At 39.6% G+C, this 12,187-nt stretch overlaps 1 long non-coding RNA gene across 1 annotated transcript; it reads right to left on the reverse strand.

The window, feature by feature from the left end:
• Positions 1 to 483: 483 nt before the first annotated feature.
• On the reverse strand, positions 484 to 11,307 carry LOC139828509 (uncharacterized). Its single transcript, XR_011740187.1, has 3 exons — positions 11,225 to 11,307; positions 8,641 to 8,775; positions 484 to 797 (listed from the first exon to the last, which is right to left on the reverse strand). It is a non-coding gene; the product is annotated as an uncharacterized lncRNA (long non-coding RNA).
• Between the last annotated feature and the right edge of the window lie 880 nt (positions 11,308 to 12,187).

Below are 12,187 nucleotides of genomic sequence, written 5' to 3' on the forward strand. Positions count from 1 at the left end.
TTAAATTACCAAAGAGAAAGAAATATCTTTTCTGTGGAACTCATCTTAACTCGACCCCAGGCATATAATGTTAGCAGGGCTGGAAACTAGGTGCTGGCCAAAGAAAGAGAAAGGACCTCATCTATTTTAGTACTGTATATTACCTGAAGGTCATGAGATTACTGTGAGAAGGGGCAGAACGTATGACTCTGGTAACAAAAAGAGGTATCAAGAGCTGAAAGAGAATATTTATGGGAAAAAAAAGTGTGATAGCAACAAATAGAGCTACCTGAAAGAAAAGTAGAAAGGGTGGATAGGAAGAATACAAAGCCAACACGTAACTGTCCGTTTGGAACGAGATAGACCATGACTAGAGAAGGTTCAGGTGTCATCTTGACCCTCAGAAAAAAGTCAGTGGAGGAGGAGGGAACAGTGAAATAGTGTGGAGGTGCACAAAGGTGGAAGCCTCATTTGCTCCTCTTTGGAGCACTTACCAGAAGGATGAACCTCGGCTCTGGCCAACCACCCCTGCTCCAGACCAGGAGAGCCCCATAGACATTGCGAGGACTCAGAGCAGGAGGACTCTGCAGAAGTTGCTCCAAAGCCTTGCCTGTTACACGATGGATTTCACAGAGTTTTCAAGCCAAGCTGGAGAATCCTGCTGGAACAGCGCTGGGGACAGCAGGAGCAACGGGGAGGGAGGTCGCTGACTGGAGCTGGTGTCCTCACTGCTTGCACCTGCTGCCGAATCTGCAGGGTCTGGAGTGTTTCCCACAGGCACCAAGGTGCAAGAACCCTATCCTGACATCTTTTGGAGTCTGCAAAACAAGCATTAAATACAGCATTCACCAACATCAACATGAACAATTTCCTTTGATATCAGCAATGTTATCATCAACCCTTAATGTTCTCATCAACCCTTAATGCACTTTTTAGCCTTATTCCTGCATGTATTTGTAGACATTCCCTTCATACCCTTTACAGGATAACTAAAGTATATTTGTCTCCTTCATTTCTGATGCTAGTTTTATCCTAACACCCTTTACTAATGTAGTTCTCCCTCAACATAAAACACACACTACATACTTAAATATGAAAAATGGATCAAACAGATACACCTGGGAAAATGAAATGGGAGAAGAGTCAAACAGTCCTAGTTTTTTCTTATCAAAATGCAGAACTCTCCATTCTAAGACAAAAGACCAAAATCTCTGCAAAAATACTGCTATCAAACACAGCTAATTCTTTTGAAGTTGGAGGAACTATTTACAGTTTCTGCTGTGAAGAAGTCAATCTTTCCCCAGGAGCATTGCTTGATGTCTGTCCGTCGACTTCTACAAGAGTGGAGAGGACAGGCAGGAGGATTTTCCAGTGTGGCACGCATGATCAATTCAAGCACATTACTCACTGAAATAAAAGGTTTCAGATAATTGAGATGGCAGTGGTGAGGTGGTTGATCAGGCTGATGTCTGCTGGCTGCATGGATTAGGATCAGTGGCAGTCATAACTTCAAATTTCTTGGCTTTACGTGTGATGTTGTTTCAAGCTAATTTCTTGGTTTAGTTTTGTTTGGGGGGTTTTTATGAAAAAAACATGAATGATTAAAAAAAAATACCTTACTTCAAAAAGTAATGCTGTCCTGGGCATACACATAGAAACAGATTTTGAACAGCTTGTCATTCACCCATTAGGCTAGTAGAGCTCCTCCAAAGTGGTTTCCATCTAAGGGATAAATACTAATTTATAAACTTCTTTGCAATGTTATATAATTTACCTGACAGGCTAAAATGGATCCTGCAGATATGTTATAACTCCAGACAACTATGTAGATAATTTTCAAGAGAGCAGCTACATACCAGAAAGTCTTTTGAACGTGGTAAATGTGTAAGTACAGCACATATGTCTCTCAGTGTAGTAGCTTGGCTGTTTCATGTCTCTCTTCTGCTCAATATTCATCCCCTTGAGAGTTCCGACCCTGGCTCCAGTTTGGCAGTTTCACACACATAAAAGTCTTGTTCATGCACGTTTTGTGAGCCACAAGACAAAAATAAGTTTGTTTTGGTGGTTTTTTCTGACTTTTTTGCATTACATCTCTAAAATACAATTGTTTATGAGAAACATAATCAGGTCCTTTTCATTTTGATTAGCAGCACGGTTGTTCCTAATTGTCTGTCCATGATCTCTGTCATTAGATCAAAATGCAATAGAGAATATAGGTGAATTAATCATCTATGAAGACAGTTTGCTGACTGACCCACAGTAACATTAGACATGACCATAAAAATTATACTTGTCCTCTAACTGACAAAGGGAAGAAGAAAATTCCCATGTACAGGTTCTACTTATGTTTCTGCCGTGTTTAGGTAATGTGTCTGACCAAGGGACAGAAGAAGATGACTGCAGTGATGTGCCACTCGCATCTGAGCTGCCTCGAGAGATTTGCACCCCAGGTACTTCTCTCACTATGAAACAATGGTCAGCAACACCCGGAGCCCAGCAGTGCCCAGGAGACAAATTTAAGACCCCTCTTCCCTTAATATACAGCCCCCTTGCACTGCCAAAAACCAGAACCCTCCATCCTCCACTTTTGATCTGGTGCTCATCAGGTCTGTTCAGCCTGATGAAACCTGTTCAATTTGAAATGATCAGTCTGAACTACTCCAGCTCCAATTATGCGAGAGTAAGGTAATGGAAATTCAAGGTCAATTAGAACTAATAAGTTTAATGATTCCATCACATCTAACATCTTTTTCATGGAAACAGTGAAGTCAAAGACTTCAGGAAATTCTTTATACTCTAGCAGTACCTTTTAAGACCTGATAAATATTTCCCAATTGGTCCATTTTAACTAGTGTTTTAAGATATTTTCCAAGCACTGCTCAGACTAGCTTTCATTTCTTGTCCACTTTTGTTTAGTCATTGTCTGTCCACGGAGTGATTCAAATTTACTGATTGACACATTTAAACTTAGTACTGCTGCAGACCTTTTTTCTTCTTGTCTATGAGCCGAGACCCTACATTTTGCTGTGTAAAAGATTAAGAGTCACTGGCAGTTGCATCTCACTGCTTCTTTTAATAATAAGGCAACTTGATTTGTTTGTGTGTGGGAACCTGTTGACTGGCTTGTTGAGTGCTTGCCAGTTGAGGACTATCACTGGGCAGAAGGTTATTTCTCCACTTAGGTTAACCACAGAAAGTAATCACAGTAGGTTAGGGGGTGGGGGAGAAAGAGAGAGAGAATTAAAAAAAAGGCAAACTAACCCAAATTATCAGAAATGATAGCAAGAGTCTATCAGAGGGACTTCTGTGAGGTCTCATGTATGAATGAATCTGTACATTTCAAAATATGAGCAGGAAGATGTAGCAAAGCTGCCAAAGTCTTCTTGACATCAGATGCTGCCCAAAACAGATTCTTACATTGATATTGATGTCGCTACATCTCACATGGACCTGCACAGCTGTAGTAAATGCAATTTTTTAAAGAAAAAAGATTGCAAAAGGTGAAAAATTCATTATCATCATCAGACTCAGTGCAACAACTATAAGACATACCCATTTTCTGCTCACTGAGTGTTCCACTAAACTATCAGTGGACACAAAGGCTCACGTCTGCACTGTGCATGTCCACGAGACATCACACACACACATACACATCCATCCCTTCTCCCCTCTCAGGGTTACGTTCTTGCAAAGGAAGGTTGAGAATGAGAGATGCATATTGCCCTCCGTTCTTATGCCTATGGGAATCAGACACCTGTTTGTCCATTCCTTCCTTCAGCCTACTGATTTATTTCATGAAAAACAAGATAAAACCAAAACACAAAAAAACCAGCCACCATGAAAAATACAGGGCCCAATTCCTACCACATCAAATTTCACTGCAAATGTAGGAACACAAGAACTAAGAGTAGCACTAAGAACCAGATTTCATTCTACTCCATGGGAGATTTCTCTCTGTTGATACATGCAATGTGTTGAAAAATTCATGCACCAAAGACTTTTTTCAAAATAATAGTGTAAAAACGAAGGAAAATTCAAGCTAAGAGAACAACTGCCAGGGAAGAAGTGGTTGAACACTTTTGCCATCCCTTAATAGGTTGTCAGCTGGCACAAATACCGATTCCCCTTACCTGGGGGTCACTTTCCTCCCTCCCCTGTTTCCCCAGACGTTCTGAGCAGGTCACTGTGGAAGGGGAAATCAGAGTGTTCCCCATCACAGGGAGAAATCAGAGAGGGTACAAAGTTTCGCTTAGCTTTAGATTAGTCTAAATTAAATAGAGTGGCCTGGGGAGGGGTCTCAGACTGCGGGGCAACCTGATAGTGAAGCTAGAATCACAGTCTATCTATGTTCTAAATTGACGGCAATGAAAATAATACTCCCCAGACACAAAAGTACACTTGTTTTCAGATTAATGCATCCTGAATGTGAGCTTTTCATCTCCTTTCTGAATGAGTTAACGTGTGCTCATTCACCTTGGCCAGAAACTGAACTGCAGATTCATTATTCGGAAACTTATTTGTGCTGAAGTCCATAAGGCTGGTGGCTCGGTAAGATGAAAACAGCTTTCCACAGGCTCTCATTTTGGGAAAAGCTGGTTGCCCAGGGCTGCCAAACGCATTCCCAATGTTCTCCTCCATTTGCACATTATATTTGGGCTGAAATTGAGACAGCGAATACCTGACTGCTCTCAGGGCCAATCCAAGGATCTCCAAGGGCTCTTTGCAAGGGTAAATGATGCATTTGAAAAACAATTCATACCGCTCACTGAGGAGCCTGAGAATGCTGTTGTCTTGCACTAGCACTGCATGATCCCTCTTCTCAGAGAAAAGCATCGCTATTTGCCACAGCTACCAGGTCCCATGCTCATATCAATTAATTCCTGGAGTGGATTGTCAATTAATATTTGTAATGGATGATAATTTCACAAATGTTCTAGCTTCATTTTGTGTTTTCTAAATAGTTATTAGTATAGAATTAAATTACTCTTTGATTAATACAGCAACACATTTTTTTGGTGCTTTCAGATACTGCTTTTTCAATAGCACAACTCTACACATTTTTCCGAACTTATCTGTGGATAGAAGACATAAGATAGAAGATAGCTGTAAAATACATCTGTCAAGATAAGCTTGTAACTACTGTTCTTTCTGTAGCTGGAAAAAAATTACACTAATTTAGACACAGATGTTTCGTTACACTTGGCTTTAGTTCAACTTACCCTCTTTCAACGGAATGAAAAACTGAAAAAAAAAAAATTAAGTTGGATTGAAAAGCCAAAACCACATCATCAGTTAATTCCGAAAGATGCATTTTGATACTGTCAAAACATTTTCAGAGGTTCTGGCAACACCTGACTTTGCGAAGTGTTTCAATTCTGACAAATGATGTGTTCTGATAGAGGGTATCTCGTACACAGTCTCTTAAAAGTTCCTCCAGTCTAATGTCATTTTATATTTGTTTTTAATAATAGACTATTCAAATTAATGGGACTTATTTGTAATGTGTTTTTCTCTGCTATTGTAACTTCGCTTGAGCCACTGTCTTTAGTCTCAGCCAACAGAAACTCCCTGAGCACAACCGGCATCAACACCATTAAATCACAAGTACGATCCTTGGCCTAATTCACTCACATACCTTCATCAAATCTCCTTCTTTATCCGAGCATTAGCTCGTTATCTCCCTGCTATCTGTGCCTATGGCTGTAACTTCATCCCAGAGAACACTAATTCCACATATTGAGAGCAAAAAAAAAAGGCCCTACAAGTGCTTGTTCCGGAGTCCTGGGCGAATGCAGTTAATTCATTGAATCCAGCCTACCCGAAATCTTCCGTTTACTTTCACATTGACCCTGCACACTCCATTCCTGGACATGCAATATCGCTGTGCACTCATACATGTCTGCTTGTTATTTCCACAACAGGCTTTGCTTTGAAAAGACCTGAAGATGAAATCCCTATGGTACAAAAAAAACCGGCTTTGTAAACTCGCAAGGTCACTATGACGCTTGGAAGAAAATTGTTACATGATCTTTTTTTCTTTGTATGATGCATGCAGTGATAAAATGCAGGGGATAAACTGATGAACCAAGAAAAATCTCTTTCTCGGTTCTGGAATTCCCCCTCATACAGTGGCATTGATGTTCGGTCCAGGAAAAACTGTATCTGGGTTTGCATCAGTGAAAGCCCCGGTCAGAAATAAGAACATCATGCTACAGGGCAGGAACATAAAGGCACAATTCGAATTCCTTTACTGGTAAATCACAGAATATCATACTTTAAGATCACAAACTCTTCACAAACACATGAGCTGAGAATATCTTAAGAGGTTTCTGTAAACTATTAATCTATTGTGGTCTATTTGGTGATTGCCCCATATTATAGGGCACATTTCACAGTTGTCTTGACTACAGACAAATCATGAAAAACAGACAGGCATATTTTTATACATTCATAAACAGAGCAGATCTAAATTTAGCTTAATAAGAGCAGTTTATTCAAATACCAAAATACTTAGAATTAAATACTCGTAATGTAGCAATAATGTAAAACACGATGCTTCAAGGTTGCCTTGGCATGATTATCACCTCACTTTTGACTTTGCACGTACAGGTAAACTCACTCTTTCTCATTCATGTCAATAAACCCTCTGAGCAGTGTATATCATTGCATCCAAAACTAAAGTTCTTATGTTAATAGCAAAACATAAATCTATAAAACAAGAACAGCATGTTTTCAATCAGTACCTTAGCTCTGATTTTGGGAAGATGCATATGGGTATGTATCTCCTTCTCTTCATGGGACTTTCATCTGCATTCCAGCCTGTGTACTGGTGAACCACTGTGAACTGAATTATCTTATCCAGTTAATTCTTTCTGACTTCATTTTAGAAAAGCTTAAAATTAACATTACTCTCACAAATAAAAATGTTAAGACATTTGAACTTACTGGAGCTTTTGAACACTGGTTAAATTTTAAAATCCCTGCTGGTTAAACACAAATTATCATTTTACTTATGAAGTACTTTTAAAAAATATTACAATACAGAAGAACTGTAGAATTACACAGCCATCCGCTAAAGTAACAATATAAATTCTTCAATCTAATAGTTATTTGACTGAGCTAATATTGAAACACTTAATAGCATTTAAACAAAAAATGTTCAAATTTCTTTTAAAAGTAGTACTCCGATCATAAGATTTAAATTATCATATTCATTACAGAAATCCTGTGTTAGGAGTGAAACTCTAACATTGTAGCGAACCAAATTGACACACAGAAATATATTTGCCTTAAAAAGAAGATAGACGCTAATGTGGGATATATTGGCACACAGAAATATTCTTTGTCGGGACTACTGTATTTTTCTCCAGAGCAAGTTATCATTTAACTTTCCCCCTTTTTCTATTAGAAAGACAATCAATATTTTGAAAGAATAAATTAACAGTAGTTTCAAAACATGACAGGAGCAGGCAGAATAAGACGCGGTCATACGTCTTCATTTTCATTCCAAATATAAATGAAAACATGAGTGTTTATTTTTAAGCCCGCAGACCGAAGCATCTAATTGATCCCACTTGGGAGACAGGGTCTGAATAAAGGGCCATTATGTTTTGATGAGATAAGCAATTGCCTTGAACTTGCCAGGAGTTCAGGTGTGGGTGTATCCGTACCCGAGCGCTCGCAGGAATGTCGGGCTCCGTGCGCTCCTGCCCGGGCATCTGCCTCGTGTGGCCCTTGTAGGGACCGGCTCCATTTCACCAGAATAACTTGGCTATTCATGAACAATGAGGTTCAAATTGTACTTTCCTTTAACACAACATTAACTCTCAAAGAGCTGGAAATTCAGTATTCTGTTCCCTAAGCTTAGATTCCAAATCAGTCACTGAGAACATTATATGAGCAGTAATCCCATTAAATATATCATCTTGCAAATATCTAAATCCAGTTAATTAACTTGTATTGCAAAAGAACTCCAAGATAAAGTTTTCAGTGAGCAAACTTACATTTTTGGGTTCTAATTATATCAGAAATAAGTTTCGTATCTCCTTTTTTATTTAAAAATTAAAGTAAAATCACCTAAAAGCATCCGCAAAATCACCTATAAGCATCCGCAAAATAGGTGTTATAGACATACAGAAATTAAAAAAATATGAGCGTTCTTTATCAAACTCTTATCTTGTGGAAAGATTATATACAACAGAGGCCCCATATATGTTGAATAAGAGGAACATTATCTGAGAAAAGTTGTATTTTCCACTTACTAACTAAACATGAGCAAATGACTGGACAGGTAATAACTGAAGTAATTTTGCGGTTCAAGAAGAATACACTTTTACAATTCCTGTACTTGGAAATCAGCTTACTAAAGGCTAGCACCGGTGAGAGCGTAAGAAAAACATCAGAACAAATTATTTGCAGCTCTAAGTGATTTTAAAAAATGGATAAAAAGAGATTTTTCAAGAGATATGAACTAAGCCATTTTATTATGCCTGCAGTTAAGGGCGAGGCACTCTTCCAGGGGCAATATATTTAAAATAAACTGGGAATTTATGCCTTCATGTGATTGCACTTTACAAACAAATATAGAAGTAAAGCCAACAACAGGCCAGCTCAGGCTATCTCGGGGTGCTGCTCATCAGGCTCTTTTCTTAAAGGACTCACCTATGATTTCCACTCCTTTTCCAAGGGCGGCAGCACCTCGTTAAGTCACCAGGACAGTGGTTTTATTCCAGGGCAGGATCAACATCCGTCAGCAGAGAGCGGAGGGGAGGGGAGCAGAGGGGGCCAAGCAGGATTCTGTGCAGGGATCAGATAGGGATAAATGAATTCTGTATTTCCAGGGCTGCCCACAGGCATTTACTCTGCTTTCAAAAGGCAGAGTGGTTGGTAAATGAAAATATTTTCAAGTACTTTAAAATAATTTGACACCACTGCAAGTTTAGAAGGTAAAACTGATTCTAAGAGGTCTTCTTCAAATATTCTCTGATACTGTGCAAAATGTAAGCGATGTGGCCTGAGCATCTCACCTCATGGTCCTTTACAAAGGTGTATTTTGGACCACGAAGCTCAGCTGAAAATGTGTATATATCCCCAAGGTTTTGGTGCAGTGGAGGACAGAAGCTAAGTTAGACCCAGGCTGACTTTCCAATTCAGGGAGTACTCCACACGCTAACCAGCTGTTCTCTCTCTTCCGAGGGCTATGCAATGTAGGCTTGTATTGGACACTGTCTCTCATGGTGAAAACACAGGTTTTTTTTGCTGCACCTAGATATTTTTGATTGCAACATCTTCTCTTGCAGCTGCGCAGCCCTCTGCTGCTTAGGGACCTGCTGGTCATCACCGCTCCTTTGGGTTTGTGGGCTCAGCTGCTCATGCAAGTCTAAAGGAGGTGAGCTAGCGGGACTCCTGTAAGCCCTTGGTCTTTACCAATACAGTTGTTTACTCTAAAATGAGCATGGGGATCATTCACATGAAGAACCAGGCTCGCGGAGTTGCAAATGATGTGTGGGAAATCCACCAAGAACATGAGCGCGTTAGCAAGATGAGACACGGGTCCTGTTGGCTCTGCACGCTTGGAAAAGCTTCTCAGCAACGGCGGTGACAAGTCTCGCTGCTGCCTTTGCTAACTGGACGTGTTCTTCATCATCGCATTAGAGCCTGGAGTAAGTTTCCCAGGCTTTTTTTCCTTTTAATGTCCTGTGAAAATGTCTCTTTTCTGCACATGCCAGGCGGTGTTGCAATGTCACTTAAACCAGCACAACTCTCTGACCAAACATGAAGCCACTTCTGATTTTAGACAGAACTCCTGCTGGTTTCAGGCCTAAAGGACTGGGCCCTTTGTTTTCAAATTGTGGATAACAGCAAAAATAAAAAAAAAAATAGGGAAAATAGGGCAGAAGGGATAAACCCTGCTGGCTTTTTTAAAGCACTGACCACAACAGACAATACATTTGCCTAATAAAGTAGAAGAGAGGATATTTTAGAAACAAATCAGCCACAGTATGTGGTTTGGTGTTTTATTAATTGAATTCTGCCCATATTAAACAAGTGTTAGTGCTTTTTTCCTTCAAATTATGCCAATTATGATTTCTCTTATGAAAATAATGATTCATGTTTTAGATTGAGTTGTGTGAACATGAAACAAAAGCAGTACGGAGTAAAACTGAAAAGAATTTTGAATTATTTCCCTCCAGTTTATCAGTACTTCAGGTCACAGTCCACTCACCAATTATCCAAATGGCACCCGGTCTCAAAAGAGCTAATAACTACTTAGTCATCAAAGAGAAGCTTCTGGGATTCACAAAACCTCTATAGCCACATCCTCACTTTAAACTGTCATGAGCTGTATTGTGGTGCTGCATTCTGCTGAGCATCAAAAAACCAGTTCCTTCAAAATACAGAGTTATATGAATACCATTATTTTTTCCCCCTTTGTGGAAGTTTATCTCTTTCTTCCTAACTGCCCTTTCTCCTTTTGCCTTTAGGTATTTGTCTGTTGTATCTGTTACTCTGATCTGCCCGTGATTTTTAGACCCTTTTGGATCCAGGAGTTGAATGGTCCAGGCCTCCAAACTAAAGAGAACACCTGTGGTTATGCTATAGCATCATCTGCAGCTTGTAAGTTATATATAAAAAAAAGTAAGTATTTTTCACTTACTAGATTAAACAACGCTTCCTGAGTTGCAAGTGACCTCAAGCAACGCTGATGTCTGCAGCCCAGTGCGTTATCTGCTCTTGGATCATTTTCAGTGGTTTGGACAACAAGTCAGTGCCAGAAACTTCACCTCACATTTTCCAGTCAGACAACAATTAGATGGACAATAAAGCATGTTTTCTTTCCCTTTTGGCTATCTTGAGACACACACAATCATTTCTCCATCTTTGGCCTCTGGCAAGAATGCACAGTGGCCAGGTCAGTATTGTTTACTACTCAAATTTTAAAAAAAAAGCCCTCCTGAATTTTCTAGAAACCTCAAAAATATCATGACTTTAAAATAAACTCTATTCTTTCAGCTTGCCTAAATATTCAGGTTTATTTCCCATGAAAGGGTTAATACCTGTATTTTACCCTTTTGGATCAAGTTGTTGAAGGTGGGAGATCTTCATGCACCATAGGAACCTCCAGTAGTACCCTAATGACAGTATAATTAGAAGTATCATTGTGGTAATGATTCTTTTCATCTGGCAAAAGGCTTTAACAGAAAAGATCTCTTATTCAGTTAGTTTTACCTACCCATTCTCTTACCTCTGCAATGCTTCTTTTCTAGGTCAGCATCCGAAGTTAATACTGGGTGTCTGACAAGGCTTCAGACTTTGTACTCATCAAACTAATTAAAGAGAAACACATCCAAAGCCTAATGAATTATTTTACTTTTTAAAAATGCTGCCCATTCATCTTGTTTAAAGATTTACCTGGCTCGGTGGGTTTGATTAATGAAAAGGACAATGGGGCTCTTGTCAGTGCAACCTGCAGTCACTTGGTTCAGGGTCAGCAGGTTGAGCGAGAGGCCTCCATGTCTATATTTAGTCTCTCCCTACTTTAAAAATCCAAAGGATTGAAACGTTACTGATTTTATCAGCATGCTGCGGTTTGGAGGAAAAGACAACAGCTGTCTTGATCTCAAAATTCGTTCAACTCGTTTGGTTTAAGGTAAATAGCACACAGCAGATCCCCCATGATTGTCCTGTATGTCGGTAGGTAGGATGGCTTCATGTTAACACCAAGACTGAGCCTGAGTGTTTTGAAAGCAGAGTACGGACTCTGGCTGAGCTTAAAATACAGATTCTGATAAATTGCTATTGTGAAAAGTTTATGGTAATATACATGTTTGCATAAACTCTGAAAAGACAAAAAAGGGAGTGGGGGAGATATGATGGGTATTAAATACCAGCGAGCTTATAAAATAATCATAAACGCCTTGATCCTGCAAACATTTTTGCATACAATTAGCTATACTATCACAAATGCTCTTATTATTGGATTGCAGCTTTGACTCTGCCATAAACTTGAAACGAGGTAAAAAAAATCACATTTGTATTATTCCAGAAATAGCAATAAACCAGATTCCTACTAGAAGTCAGTGTGGTCCACAGCTCCCCTTTGTTCCAATAGCAGGACGCAACCTCCGCGAGACCTGCTGAGCTCGGACTGCCTTTCCCTGTCCTCTCTCTGGCTCTGCTGGTGCCGTGGGAAGGGCTGAGCTCCCCA

The sequence above is a fragment of the Patagioenas fasciata genome, chromosome 8 (assembly GCF_037038585.1).
Source record: "Patagioenas fasciata isolate bPatFas1 chromosome 8, bPatFas1.hap1, whole genome shotgun sequence".
Lineage (NCBI taxonomy): Eukaryota > Metazoa > Chordata > Aves > Columbiformes > Columbidae > Patagioenas > Patagioenas fasciata.